At 53.3% G+C, this 14950-nt stretch overlaps 6 non-coding genes across 6 annotated transcripts; 2 read left to right on the top strand and 4 right to left on the bottom strand.

Moving 5' to 3' along the window:
• The first annotated feature begins 3267 nt into the window (after positions 1–3267).
• On the top strand, positions 3268–3341 carry TRNAT-UGU (transfer RNA threonine (anticodon UGU)). Its single transcript has one exon. It is a non-coding gene; the product is annotated as a tRNA-Thr (tRNA).
• Positions 3342–4713: 1372 nt separating this feature from the next.
• On the bottom strand, positions 4714–4786 carry TRNAF-GAA (transfer RNA phenylalanine (anticodon GAA)). The gene has a single exon. It is a non-coding gene; the product is annotated as a tRNA-Phe (tRNA).
• Positions 4787–5388: 602 nt separating this feature from the next.
• TRNAE-UUC (transfer RNA glutamic acid (anticodon UUC)) lies at positions 5389–5460 on the bottom strand. Its single transcript has one exon. It is a non-coding gene; the product is annotated as a tRNA-Glu (tRNA).
• A 1046-nt stretch (positions 5461–6506) lies between these two features.
• TRNAT-AGU (transfer RNA threonine (anticodon AGU)) lies at positions 6507–6580 on the bottom strand. The gene has a single exon. It is a non-coding gene; the product is annotated as a tRNA-Thr (tRNA).
• A 3361-nt stretch (positions 6581–9941) lies between these two features.
• On the top strand, positions 9942–10013 carry TRNAQ-UUG (transfer RNA glutamine (anticodon UUG)). Its single transcript has one exon. It is a non-coding gene; the product is annotated as a tRNA-Gln (tRNA).
• A 1812-nt stretch (positions 10014–11825) lies between these two features.
• Positions 11826–11898, bottom strand: TRNAF-GAA (transfer RNA phenylalanine (anticodon GAA)). Its single transcript has one exon. It is a non-coding gene; the product is annotated as a tRNA-Phe (tRNA).
• Between the last annotated feature and the right edge of the window lie 3052 nt (positions 11899–14950).

Genomic DNA, 14950 nt, shown 5'->3' with positions numbered 1-14950 from the left:
GGGATCCATGCGCCCTGTTCCCCAGTGACAAGTGTGTGTCCTCTCCCCCCTTTCCACAGACACAGCAGGCCAGGAGGCTATGAGCCTCCAGAGGCCTCTTCCTACTTGGCCTCCCACAAAGCTGGGGTGAAAAGCTGCTAGATCCCAGTCCTCCTGGGCCAAGCCATGGCAGAGGTAGCAGGATTCACTCCCATCTTCTCCTGCCTGTGGCCTGGTGTTGAGGGGCCGGCCCCTTTCCTGCTGCCCCAACTCTTATTCCCACAATGCACTTTGTGCCAGGGCCATTGGTCTTTCTGCCAAGGTGCGTGTCTGGGAGCGAAGACTCAGGGCCCTTCCCCAAATACACAAATCCCCCCTCTTACCTGCTCACACTGTCTGGCTGCCTCTAGCACCAGCTGAGCTAAGGGGCCAGGTTGGCTACTGAGCCCCCAACAGTGAAAATAAGGGATAAGAACTGAGCTGCAGTTGGAGCATCCATTGTGCTCTGCATGCATGGGTTCAAATCCCATCCTCATTGGGTGTTTGCAGCCTCTCTCTTCAGTTCAGTGCCAGCCCCTCCTGTAACCCTGCCTGCCCCAGCCCCTCTCACTGCAGCCTGGGGAAAGGGGAAATCTCCACAGAGACACTCCCAGCTGGGACCCTCCATCCCTTCTGCCCTCAAGGGGAAACCTCACAAAGGAGATTCCAGGCAGCCAGGCCATGGGGGTCTCTGAGATGCCCCGACCCTGCAGCCTGTCCCACCTGGCTGTTGCCATGGGTCCTCTGTGAGGTCACTGCCTCCCAGCCAATGAGCTGAGGTGCTACACAAGGCCCTTGTGATGTCACTGCTGCCTGGCAGGCTCATGTCCTGCCCCTGGCAGCCCCTTGTTGTGTTTGAGTGAGCTGCTCTCCCACTCTTGGGCTCTCAGTGCGGCTTCTTGCTATGTCCATTGTCACAGAAAAATGAGTCGTCCTGTAGCACCTTAGGGACTAACAAGTAGGTGTATTGGGAGCTTTCGTGGGCCCAACTCACTTCGTCTGATGAGCAGGGCGATGGAGTTTATTTCCCTCTGCTCAACTGATAGGAGGCTTCAGCAGTTTCATTTTGTCACTTTGTGACAGATCTCCACCCCTTTAATTTAAGTTTCATGAAATTGATTTATGGGTACACATATGCAGAACTCGAAGATGCTTTGGGCAAATTACCTCATGTGACCGATCAAACTGAATGGCACAATCTGCTGGATCTTTCTCTTTTTGGTGCACGTATCGCTCGTGTGTGTCAAGTTAGAAATATGGGGCAGGGAATGCTTTATGATTTTAAAAGTACAAATGAAAGACAAATGAGGGCGTTTCCCTCAGGCTACGTTTACACTGCAGGCTTTTTGCACAGGAACTGTTTTGCGCAAGAGTTCTTGTGCAAAAGGTCTTCCACAAGAGAGTGTCCACACTGCCATGTGCTTTTGTGCAAGAGATGTGCTTTCGCACAAGAGTGTCCATGGCAGTCTGGATGCTCTTGCACAAGAAAGCTGATAGACATTTTAGCCATAGTGCTTTCTTGGGCAAGAAACCCTTGTTGCCTGTTTACACTGCCTTCTTGCTGAAGAGCTCTTGTGCAAGAGGACTTATTCCTTGTGGAGAGAGGAATAACTGTTGTGCAAGAAGCCCTGTTGTCTGATGCTTTACTGTAAATTTACTTGCGCAAGAACACACATGCAGTGTAGATACCCTGCAAGCTTTTGCTCAAGAACAGCTGTTCTTGCGCAGAAAGCCTGCAGTGTAGACGTAGCCTCAGTGTCTGGGTGATCACTTGTAAACAGCCTCTTTTGTCCATTATGTCTTAGCACCGTGGTCACCAACCAGTAGATCGTGAGCTACCGGTAGATCTCAGGGGCTCTAAGAGTAGCTCTTGAGCCCTCTCTGAACTGTGCACCTGCGCAGTACATTTACATTAGATTTCCTCATTTGAGGAGCAGCTGCTCACCGAGCAACAACACAGGTGAGTAGTTGCGAGGAATGGTGGGAGCTGGGAGGTCGGGAGGGCTGAAACTCCCCACCCAGCTGACTGTGGCTTTCACAGCTGGAGCTAGGCGCAGCCTCCCTGGGCTGAGCGCAGGGCAGCCAGGCTGGAGGGAGAGAAGCAGCTGCCCAGCCAGCTGGCCATGGTGCTCAGCCAGGGAGCACCACGCTCCACGTGGGCTGGCATAGAGGAGAAGCTGCCTGGCCTGCTGGCTGTGGCGTTCAGCCCAGAGGAGGCTGAACTGCGCTCCAGCTGATTGGGCGGCTTCCCCTCTGCGCCTGCCCACGTGGAGCGTGGTGCTCCCTGGCTGAGCGCCATGGCCAGCTGGCCCGGCAGCCGCTTTTCTTCGCTCCAGCCCGGCTGCCCTGCGGTCAGTCCGGAGGGAGCACAGGTCGGAGGCTTCCCTCCGTGGCTGGTGTAGGGAACTCCCTGCCCCCCACCTTGTTTCCTCTCCTCTGCCCCAAACTTGTCCCCCGCCCTCCTGACCCCCTGTTCCTTCTCCCTTGCCCCCCCGACGCCGCTCCAGAAACCTTCCCCCCCTGCAGAAACCAGTTCCTTCTGGCACCCTGTCTCCTACTACAGAAACCTGTCCCCCTGCTCCCCTCTGCAGAAACCTGGCCCCCCCAGCACCCTGTCCCCTGCTGCAGAAACCTGTCCTGGCACCCTGCCCCCTCTCCCCTGCCCTCACTGGCACCCTGTTCCCTGCTCCAGAACCCACTAGCACCCCTCCCCAGTACTATGTCCCCTGCTCCCAAATGACTTTTCTATGGGTCAGTGACACCTGACTCAAGGCAGGTTCCCTGCCATTCTCATAAATAAAGACAATGCAGAAACGTTTTGTGTTTAACATAGTATTCTATTTAAAAATGAAGCCTGGCCAACAAACCCACAATTGGGGCCAAGCCCCCATCTGGCCACAGCCACTCCTGCCCTCCCCCTTCCCCAGACCCTAGATCTGAGCCTATCAAACACTGGAACCCCCTGCCCTGAGCCCCTCCCATACCCCAACCCAAATTCCTGCACTCTCACATCCGCAAGCCTGTGGCTTGCTTAGAATCCCAACACTGCCCAGCCTGGAGCCCCCTCCCCGAGCCAGTGTCCCCTTCTCCACCTCCTCCTGCATCCAGATTTCCTCCCGGAGCTTGCACCTCTCACCCCTTCCCACACCCAAATCCCTCATTCCCACCCCAGAGACTATACAGCCTGTCTCAATACAGGGGAGGGGAGGGGAGGGGAGGGGAAGGGAAGGGAAGGCGTTAGCCAAAAAGGGCACCATGGCTTAGCTGGCTAAAGTGCCTGTCTTGTAAGCAGGAGATGCTGGGTTCAAATCCCAGTGGTGCCTTGTTGTAGCCTTTGCTCATGTTTTCCTGTGTGCTTCTGAGACAGAGAAGAGGCCTCCCCTGGCCACCCATGGAACTGCTGGTTCAGGAAAAGGCTGATTGGGGAGGAGTGTTGGGAAGAAGGAAACCACAAGCCTGGAGCAGGTGCAGAGGCTGCTGTGACTGGCACTGGCAAGGCAGGGCTCTTGCTGCAATTGCTGGGACAGGAAAGCCAGCACAACATGCCCTTGTGATTCCCTTGGGGTATCACTGCCCAGAGAGCCTGTGAGGGATGCAAATGTAGACACTCAACATTGGAAATGAAGCTGGGATTTAAATATCCTGCACTTCATTTGCATATTCACAGACTGGTGCTATTTGAAAATACTTTATTTTGAAATACAAAACGCTGTTGAGATTCGCTTATTGCGGGAGAAAACCCTTCATCAGAACTAACCCTTAAACCTCATTTCACAAGGAGTAAGGGGGATTTTGAAAGAAGGGTTTTCTTTCCAAAGAGCTGTGTCTAGACAGCGCCTGGTAGTTCAAAATAGCAGATTTCGAAATAGCAGCCAGACATGATTATGCAAATCTCCACTTCATTTGCAATGTCACTCAGCTGAATTTGCATTTCTCTCTGGAAAGAGGAATGACGTGTAGACAAACCCTCACATAGGGGAGATGCAGAGATCAGAATTTCCCCGCCTCCCTCAGCTTGTCTGGCTCCTTTGCCCCATTTCCTGCCTCCCTCCCTGAGCTGACCCAATGGCCGAAAGGGACAGCAGCTGCTAACTGGTAAGGGCTGGGGGGAGAAGAGCAGTAACAAGACCCTGGAAGCAAGAAGGACCTTCCCTGGCCACCCACCATTCAGTCTGACAAGTCTGAAGGGGGAATTTGACTGACAGTCTCCTCTGGGCTAGAATTCCAGCTCCCACAGCGATCACTGGAAAGGGGCAGCCCAGTAGGGACTGAAAACCACTGCTCCAGGTGAGGTTTGAATTCACACCCTCAGCATGTCTCCTATGCACACTGCTTTATCAATACTGCGCACTGACCCATGGCACCACTGGAGCAGACATTTCAGAGTTTTCTCCAAAGTCCTTACATTGAGAAAGTGAAGAAGCACAAAGTAGAATTGAGCCAGAGGGCCAAGAAGATCAATTCTCAAGGACTTACACAAACCAACATTTCCCCAGCACATCCCCATCAGCCCACAGCCCTGTTCCATATCTAGGGCCAGCACTGGGTGGGCAGTCGTCAAAGAGGCAGCGAGTAACAGGAAGAAGTCGGGGGCGGGGCTAATGAGATGATCTTGATTTGTCAATACCAAGCTGTGACCAAAAACAGCAAGGTAAGGATTGAACACCAGGGAAGTTCCTGCCACATGCCAGCACCTGCCAAAGCCTGGGATTGAATCAGGGACCTTTAGATCTTCAGTTAAATGCTCTCCCCACTGAGCTACTTTGGCTGTTGATGATAGATCTCTCGAGCCTGTAATTCTCTGTCTGGGATGTTTGGCAGCCGGGATGCACAAAGTGCACGTCGTCATGCCCAGCCCAGGAAGGGGAGACTGGCCTGTCCACAGCGCCCCTCCCCCACAGCCCAGAGCCAAGGTTCCCTCTCAGCCAGGCCTGGGCAATACAGGCCAGCGGGCTGGATCCAGCCCATGAAGCCACCCAACATGGCAGCAAGAAGCCTCAGGCAGATTCCCTGCTCGCCCTGCCCCCACGCACAGCTGAGAGAAGGGGCTGCTGGGCCCTTTGTGTCTCTCAGCTGCAGAGGAAAAGGCTTCATGCCTGGGCCCTGCTCCCAGCTTGTGTGTGGCCAATGGGAGCTGCCTGCTTGAAGCCCTGGCCAGTCCCCACAAGCTCTTATTCACCCAGGGGTATGACCTGTGCCCCCTGCGCAGGGAAGTAGCTTCCTCAGAAATGTGCTTGGCTGCTGGGAGTGTCTCCCAGCCACCGCCTGCCTCTGGCACCCCAGCGCCTCCCTTCCCTCAACCTGCTGGGCCTCCCTGTGATGGAAAAGGGCAGAGACTTGGCAGATTTCATTAATACAGATGAGGTTGGCTTCCCTGACTGGGAATCGAACCCAGGCCACAGCAGTGAAAGTGCTGGATCCTAGCCACTAGACCACCAGGGAGATGCCTCTGAGCCCCTCAAAGGGAGGTTCCTCTGTCTCCTCACCTGGCTGGACCTTGGCGAGTCGAACGTCCCCCAAGTGTCCCCCAGAATAGTTGTGAGCACAAGGCGGAGACGATCCTGCCAGGATGAGGGCCAGAGGCTGAGCAGCTCACAAGGGTCATTCAGCAGCAGCACACGGCTGCCATCCCCCAGCCCATCGTGGGCTTGTGCGTCTCCCCCTCCCACCGCCCTGCTGGGAACACAAACAGGACTTTTCCCTGGGGAAAGAACAAACTCTCTGGTTTCTCTGTGGGGAATGTAGAACTGGGGAGGGGCTGAGGGAAGAGCCTGGGAGGGGGGAGGAGGTGGGCGAAAAGGGGAGGAAGGAGGAGGGGGGGGTCGGGGATGGGGCTGGGACTGGCGCCTGCCTCGGATGATCCCACTGCCGCATGCGCAGGGACCTCGGCAGCCGTGGGGTGCGTCAGGGAGAGAAGCTGGAGGAGCAGGAGCAAGTTTGGGTTCAGGGGGTGGCTGCTGGGCCTCTGAAGCAGGCGACTAGCAGTTGGCAGCAGCTCTCTGTGCTGGGCACGTGCTCCAGGCCTCCTGGAGATATTGAGCCTCCCTCTGTGGCTGGGCTGGGGAGCCAGGCCCCTGCAGGCAGTCTGGGGGCAGCGGGAATTTGGGCATCAGGTCACCCCATTAGGATGAACAAACATTTTGTTACTAACTCTTTGGCCAACTCAGCTTGCTGCGGGGGAAGGAATTCTCTCTTGTTAACTCTGTGCCCTCAGGAAGGGACCAAACCAAATAGGGGCCAGGCTCCACCTGGGGACTCCAACCTCAATCCTGAGACCAAGGGGTTTACAAGCCAAATAATCAAAGTTTGCTTCACTTCTCCTTCCCACAACGCTGCAGAACCTCAAAGGCCACAGACCCAGCGACTGGGGGAGCCGTGCACTCCTCTCCAATCAGCCTTTTCCTGAACCAGCAGTTCCATGGGTGGCCAGGGGAGGCCTCTTCTGTGTCCCAGAAGGACCTACGAAAATGTGAGCAAAGGCAGCAATAAGGCACCACTGGGAGTTGAACCCAGGATCTCCTGTTTACTAGACAGGTGCTTTAGCCAGCTAAACCATGGTGCCCTCAGGATGCTGTTTGGTAAAACTGTTCTATTCTATGGTCCCAGACAACACCTTTGACTCCCAAAGTGCAGCCATTCCCCATTTCCCTCCCGCCCTGGCACTGTCTGGCACGCTGGGCACAGAAACCTACAGCTCAGTGGGCAGAGGCTCTAACGTGCACATCTCCCCCAGCTGCTGGGACTCTAGAGTTGGCCTTGAGGTTTGGCACAGTTGGGAGAGGGAGAAGTGCAGCAAACATTGATCATCTGGCTTGTAAACCCCTGTGTCTCAGGGTTTGGGTTGGAGTTGTGGAAACCATTTCATATTTAGCTAGAAGCCATCTTGTATAACAGAAACCATTTCAGCTTCTTGCTTCTGCACATAGACCAGAGTGAACTTTCTGTCACCCGGTGTGAGAGGCCTACAGGATGGGCTACTGGAATGTGTTAATTGAGCTGGTTGAGAGAGACGCTTCACTCCCTCGCACCTGCCCTCTATCTTGCTGAGAACGGTTTCACTTTTCTAAGTTTCATTGATGATTTCTGTAATTGGATGCCCTGACGCCAGACTGTTTGGTTAAGGGTATTAAGATACTAGGGTTGATTGTATTAGCAGCCTTACTGGGCCCGGCTCTGCTGGGAACACGTTTGGCACTTTGTGCCTTATTGAGCAATAAAGCTGTTTATTAGCCGCCAAACCAGAGAGAAGCTTTTGCTTTAACAGAGACCCCGGGGAGGCCGGCCTCCTTTGGTTTGGTCCCGTCCAGAGGGCACAGAATGAACAAGAGAGAATTCCTTAACCCCACAGCAATCTGAGCTGGCCAAAGGGTTAGTAACAGAATAGTTTCCCAAGTTTAATCTCAGGCAAAAAAAAACCCTCTGTGGTATTGTGGTTTTTGTGTTTTCTTAACACGCAGCAAGTCCTTAGTTCAAAGGCAGGTAGAAACACGGGCTCTTGAGCTATCGTTTCTGATGGGACAGGCATGTTCTACTCTGAGCTGGGGGTCTTAGGGCTTGGGTAGCTTTCCTTCTTCTTGCTGGTCTCCTTCTTGGACCCCAGTTTATATAGTGAAAATTGAGTCCTGCTAAGCAATATCTTAATCAATTATTTTAGCATAATTTTACGAACCAGTCATAAGATACTATTGTGATTTACCGAACCAATCGTACTCCACCACCTTAGTTGATTTACATCCAGCAAAATTAATTATACAGCAGACAGAAACAGATCCAAACCAGACAGCGACCGCACAGACAAACAATAGGAAAGGGAGGACAAGAATCATAGAATGCCCATTGCACAACCACAACTATTGATAAGCAGTTTCTTGCCAGTCAAAACGGTGTTTAACTAAGTTTTCTCTACCCATCTTGAGGTCTGTTTCTTATCTGGTACCAGTGGGTGCCATTAGGACAGGATCCCCTTCTCACAGCCTAGTGTGACACTATTTCAGTGTCATTTAGCTGGAATATGAGCATGTGACTCCAGGCTTTACAGCTAATTGCTGCTGCTCTTCAGTCTGGCTGCAGAAGAAGGCTTTAGTTTACACCTGCTGAATAGCGACAGGCCTTCCAATAGGGTTACAGCAGAACCATATTGTTACAGAAGACCTTTCCAGGCCAAAGATAGAAGGAAACCCTCAAAGGTGTTTCTAGACCAAGGTTCATTCAAGTGATTTGTTTTTTTGTGGACCTGCCCCGACCGCACCCCTAGAGACTCTGGAACAAAGAAGACACACGAGAAGAACCCAACTTTCTTCCTTTTGCTGTGACATGGATGGATCTAGCTCAGGTTTCACTCAGGGGGTCCGTCTGCATGTGAAATACCTGTGACAGCCCCTGTGCTCCTCTGCCCCTCATCAGCAATGCCACCTGCTTGGGGGAGCAGTTGCCTTGAGACTTGCAGAAGGGACAACCTGGACAAAGGAGTATTCTTCAGGTACCCTTCAATAGCTCAGCTGGCAGAGCGGAGGCCTGTAGTGTGTGCTTGGCAAGTGATCCTTAGGTTGCTGGTTCAATTGTGGCTTGAAGGAGTGATTCTTTTTCCTCCAGCCTGGCCTTAGCAGAAAGCAACCAAGGTGGTTGCCTTGGGTCTATGTCTTCAGAACCCTACACTGCAATTGACAAAACAATGGTGGGGATGAGCTACCAATCACATTTCTTGGGCTGTGCAGGTTCTGTCCACACACAAAAGTTCTTTTGGAACAATGGCCGTTATTCCACAATAACAATGCAAGAGTCTACACAGCAATTCCGTTATTTTGAAATAATTCTGAAGTAACAGACAGCTTATTCTGACTTCTGCAAACCTCATTCTACGAAGAATAACACCTGTTCCAAATTAGCTATTTCAAAATAAGGTCTGCGTAGCTGCGCCACTGCTGCTAGTTTGAACTAGCCTCTTCCTGGGGACATTCTAACTTATTCTTCTGAGACAGCTCGTCTACACGAGTGACAGATGGCAGAACAAGGAGCAATGGTCTCAAGTTGTGGTGGGAGAGGTCCAGGTTGGATATTAGGAAAAACTATTTCACTAGGAGGGTGGTGAAGCACTGGAATGGGTTACCTAGGGAAGTAGTGGAGTCTCCATCCCTAGAAGTGTTTTAGTCTCGGCTTGACAAAGCCCTGGCCGGGTTGATTTAGATGGGATTGGTCCTGCCTGGAGCGAGGGGCTGGACTTGATGACCTTCTAAGGTCTCTTCCAGTTCTATGATTCTATGATAAGGGGATGGGTTGATGAGATGATATGATCTTGGTAACTAATTGACCATTCATTATCAGTGGGAAATAGGTCAATGGAGGGCTGATAGGAGTTACTACAGAGAATTTCTGGGTGTCTGGCTGGTGAGTCTTGCCCACATGCTCAGGGTTTAGCTGAGCGCCATATTTGGGGTCGGGAAGGAATTTTCCTCCAGGGTAGATTTGCAGAGACCCTGGAGGTTTTTCGCCTTCCTCTGTAGCATGGGGCGCAGATCACAGCTGGAGGATTCTCTGCATTTTGAGGCCTTAAAAGTATTTGAAGGCTTCAATATCTGAGATATAGGTGAGAGGATTATTCTGGGAGGGGTGGGTGAGATTCTGTGGCCTGCACTGTGCAGGGGGTCAGACTAGATGATCATAATGGTCCCTTCTGACCTGAAAGTCTATGAGTCAATGAGTACACTGGGGAGCCTGCCTCGGACTATTCTGAGGTTTCCCTGTAGTGTAGACATGCTAGTTCGAAATAAGCTATTTTGGAATCACTATTCGATACCAGCTTATTCCAAAATAAATGTGCCGTGTAGTCGTAGCCAGAGGGGTGAAGCAGCAGGATGGAAGCCAGAAGTGCAGCGGCCAGATGGAAAACTGAGTATCCCAAGTACCCACACACACTGTACCATAGTGGTCCCATGGTGTAAGGGGCAGCACTCAGGACTTTGAATCCTGCAGTCTGAGTTCAAATCTCAGTGGGACCTGCTGGTTTGAGCTTGTTAATGTGATGTTTTTCACACTGCTATGTCTATGCTGCAGGCTTTTTGCACAAGAACAGGAGATCAGTCTCCCAAAGTAGTGATGGCCAATTGGTTAAGGAGTTTGATTAGAAACCCCTTGTAACCTCACTCCTGTAACAAGTCTGTCTCTTGTGTCCCTCTCCACCTCAGTCCCAGTGTGTGCGTGATTTCATATCTGAAGAAAGTCCTCCTCCCTTTTCCCCTGCCAATCCTTCCCTAGCAAGCTGTACCCTTCTGTGCCAATATTCTAGTTGTGTATTATCCCACTAAGTCCCTGTGATACCAACTTTTTCCTGCTTATTACCCATAGTCCTGTGTGTCTGTACCAGCATCTAAGACACAGATTAGATTTTGCTTCCCAGTGTTCCCGCGTCCCTCCTTTATCTCTGCTGTTACAGCCCCTGCTCTCTCCCATTTCTGGCCTATCTCCCAGGTGTCCATGTGATTCACTTACCTGTGGGCTTTGCCCCCATCAGACCTACTCTAAAGTGTCCCCACTAGGTTAGCCAGTCTGCATCCAAATACTCTTCCCTTCCTCCACAGGTGAACCCCACCCCTGCTGAGCAGCCCTTCCTGCGACAGCATCCCATGGGCAAGGAAGCCAAAGTCCCCTGCCCACGGAGCTGTAGCTTTCTGTGCCCAGGGGGCCAGACGCTGCCAGGGCGGGAAGGCTGAAGGGAAATGACTGCAAATTGATGGGCTCCTTTGGCCTCCCAGAGCAACTCACACATGTAAGAAAACTGCAGTTGAAGGTGTTTGCATGGGAGCCAGGATGGCTGAGCTGTCTAAGGTACCCGACTCAAGGTTCTGTTTTTCCCTCAGTGGTGTGTTCTGGTCTCTGAATGGAGATGTGGGTTCAAATCCCACTCCTGACACATCCTCCATTTTGTATCTAGAGAAGTGACCTCATTTCTCTCTCTCCCCTGCTATTGTAGGATCCCTTGCTCAGCATTTCTCTTAGGCTGCATCTACACAGCAGCGTTCCTTGGGCATAACGGCCATTAAACTGCAATAACAATGGGAGCGTCTACACAGCAATTCCATTATTTCGACGTCTGTAACGCTCCATCCAGACCAGTGGTCTGAGGAGCCAGGAGGTTTCCAGGCTGCAGACAGACAAGCCCACAGGCAAAGACAAAGCAAAGTCCCAGCCACTTCCTGCTCAGCCCAGCGGGGTCTCTGTGTGGCCCCCAGACCTTTTATTTGCTGTTGCCAAGTCACAGGGGCCCAGATTCTGCAACACTCACAGGCCCCATAGGAGGGGGCTGGTTTAATGCTTCACCCCACGGCCCAGCAACAAGCCCCCAAACTCCCTCTGTGCTCTGAGAACCCAGTTTGATGAGAGTCCTGCTGCCTGAAACTCTGTTTGGTTGAGACCCCAGAGCCCTCCCTTGGGCTGCCTGGCATGTGGGGACTCAGGTCTAGTGGTGGATTTGCAGAGTCCCACAACAGCTGCTGCCAGCGTGCGGATGTGCACGTCTGTCTGGGGTTACTGGGCACCAGCCTGATTGGGTGAGTCCCGGATTCTGTTCCTGCCAGGATGGACAAAGCAGCAGGGAGAGAGGAGCTTCACTAGCTCAGCAAGGGCAGGTGTTCTGAGGGGGCTGGCTTGATGCTGCTCTAAGGAGATCTCCTTTTTCTGTCTCCAGTAGAGGAGAGGCAGGACTTGCTGGCTCCAAGGTGGAGCAGCAGGGCAGACAAGGCCCTTCTACGATGCACACCTGGGCTCTTCACAGAGGAGCCAAAGAAGGGACAAGACTCAAGAACAAAGGCTTTTGCCAAAGCCTGGGGTTGAACCAGGGACCTTTAGATCTTCAGTCAAACGCTCTCCCCACTGAGCTACTTTGGCACCTCAGCTAGCTCCCTTCCCGCCCACCTGTCAGCTCACCTGCCCCCCCCGGTATGTCTCCACTGCAAATTTTGCTTGCACAAAAAACTCCCCCCGTGCGTGTGGCTGGCAGTGGTTGCTAGATGGATCCATTTACATGTAGCTTTACTGAAACCCCCCTCGTTTCTGCCTTCAGCCTCCCCCAGCCCAAGGGATGGTGCCCAATGGAACAGGCCCTGTAAGAAATGTGTCACTTTCACCCCTGGGAGCAGCTCAGCCATGCGAAGGGGCTGCCTGGGGCAGGACATTAGCCCTGGAGGGCAGGGGTGGGTGTGGCAGTGACATCACAAGGGCCCTTTGCAGCCTCTCAGCTTATTGGCTAATGGAGGTTGGGAGGTGGTGACCTCACAGAGAGTCCATGACAATGGCTAGGCGGGACAGGCTGCAGGGCAGGGGCCATCTCAGAGACACGCCCCCCCCCCCCCATGGCTTTGCTGCAGGGAGTCTCCTTGAGATCTGCTCCTGAGGCCAGAGAGAGAATGGTTGTCACAAGAATGAGTGTGAGGAAGAGGCTTGTTGGAACCCTCTCCTCCCCCATCAACTAACTGACCTAGAAGACAGACGTCCCTGTGGAGAAGGGAAGAGTCACTAAAATGTCTAAAAGCTTGACAGTAGGGGCATTAGCTCAAGTAGTGGAAAGCTTGCTTAGTATGTGAGAGATAGTGGGCTTGATACCCCCAGTGATTAGCAGGTTCCTTTTTGTTTTTGCAAGCAGAGGGCCAAATGGATGCAATGACCCCTCCCTCTTCCTACTCACTCACCCCAAAAGCCACCACGGCTTAGCTCCGAATCTGTAAACCTCATTGCCTGAGGGATAACGCCTCTTCCGAAATAGCTATTTTGCTATAGCCGGAGTGTGGCTGCTCCACTGCTGCTATTTCAAAATAGCTCCTCCCCAGGGCCATTCAAAGTCATTACTCTCTAGGGCCTCTTGGGGCTCTAAGTTGAGGCTTCCCTGCAGTGTGGACGTGCTACTTTTGAAACAAGCTATTGAAAAACAAGCACACTGTGTAGACGAACCCTGAGAGCTGAGTGAAGCTGTTAGTGTCCCTGCTCCTAGCACAATCCCATTGGCTGGTTTCTGGCCATGTGAAGCACCATTCCCCCTCCATTCAGGCTCTTATTCACCGACCCACATAGCCCCTGAAGCCTGTGTGGGAGCAGGGCAGGCTGCCTGAGAAATGTGCTGGGCTGCTGGCGAGGAGTCAGCCAGGTAAGTCTCCCAGCCAAAGCCTGCCTCTGGCACCCCATCCCCTCCCTTCCCTCAACCCTGTGGTACCCCACATAAACCAAACCCTCTGCCCCCCTCCTGAACCCACACCCCTCCCAGATCCTGCAGCCCAGTCCTCTGCCCCAGGTCACAACCCAACCCTCTGCAACCATTCCTGCAGCCCAGTACTCTGCCCCAAACTCCTGTCTGCAGCCAGCCTCCATCCCAGACCCACACCTCCTCTGTTAATAGCATGGAAAAGTGCAGCCCTGGGAGTGGTTCCCAATTCTTGCCCACCCCTGCTCTAAGCTGTGCAGCAGCCCAGCCCTACAACTGCTTAATGAGCCCTGCCCAGCCAGGGGCTCAGGACTCTGCCCACGGAGCTGCCATGTCATCTCCACACACCAGGGAGACCTGAGTCAAGATAGTGCCCAGCAGAGCCCAAGGGAAGGGCTGGTATTTGGGGGTGGGACTCACAGCTGTTCTGAAAGGCTGCAGGCGCCGTTAGACCCTTTTTCCTTCCCTGTCTCACCCCAGCGCTGAGCAACACTCAGCGTCGGTCTGAGCATCCGTCCTGCTCTGGGACGTGTCTCTGTGGCAGGAACCTGCCCAGGCGGCTCTCGCAGTGAGGCCCCTCCCTGGCAGCACCGAGCAGTGAGAGCTGAGTGAAGGGGGAGGCAGAACCAGGGGGAGAAGGCTCCATGACTGTGTCAGAGGGAGGCTCTGTCCTGGCCAGTGGGGAATTGTTGCCTCTTCAAGGGGCCCAGACCTGATGGGTCATTTCCCCAGGTTACCAGTTCTGTGTTTTCTCCTTCAACAACAAAACTCAGCAAGTCACCAAACCAAACAACCCATGGCCAGCACGGGGCTTGAACCGACTAGCTTGGCATTATAAGCACCATGCTCTAATCAACTGAGCTAGCCTACCCATGCAAATGCACTTCACCCATGGCCCTTTCAGCAGCTAAAGTGTATGTTTGGCAGGGGTGGAAGTAGTCATCCCAGCAAACGTTTCTGTGGCTAACATGAGGCTTAAACTCATGACCTTGGCGTTATTAGCACCATGCGCTAACCAACTGAGCTAGCCGGCCTATGCAAGTGCAGTTCACCAGTGGCCCTTTCAAGAAAGGTGCCTCAGACCACTGCAGCAATGTCTCTGCAGCTGCCAATGGCTCTTCTCTGACAGGGCCACTAGCGACTCTCTGTGATGTTGGCTGACTAGTCCAGCTGGTTTGAGGTTTGGTCAAGGTGGCTGGCGGCCGGCATGGCACATGGAGACCCAGGACAAAGAGGCAGCCGGAATCTCTTGCTGCCAGCACCTTGCCTCCCAGCTTCTTCCCTGCCAGCAGCAGCCACAGCCCCTTTTGACCCCTGGATCAGATGCACTTTTCCAGTTGAGCTAATTCTGCTCCACCTCCAACCTGTCTCCAGTCAGTGCTCCTGCCATGGCCAGGCACAGGAGGGCTGGGGCCTAACAGCTTTTCACCCCAGTTTTGTTGGAGGCCATGTAGGAAGGGGCCACTGCAGGTGCACAACCCCCTGGCCTGCTGTGTCTGTGGAAATGGGGAAGAGGACACACACTTGTCACTGGGGAACAGGGCGCATGGATCCCACTCGTTCCTGCAGAAAATGAAACAGGCTGAGCATTTTGCAGAGAACAGGCCAGAATGCTGCTGGGACAGGCTCCATCATGCACAGACTCTGCGCAGGGCCAGACTGCTGGGAGGAGGCTCTGGCCATGGACTTTCCTTCCCTCTCTGTTACCTCCTGCACCTGGGGCTGAAAGGGACGTGGGCTGCAGGC

The sequence above is a fragment of the Pelodiscus sinensis genome, unplaced genomic scaffold (genome assembly GCF_049634645.1).
Source record: "Pelodiscus sinensis isolate JC-2024 unplaced genomic scaffold, ASM4963464v1 ctg35, whole genome shotgun sequence".
Lineage (NCBI taxonomy): Eukaryota > Metazoa > Chordata > Testudines > Trionychidae > Pelodiscus > Pelodiscus sinensis.
This window is presented reverse-complemented; position numbering and strand designations above follow the sequence as displayed.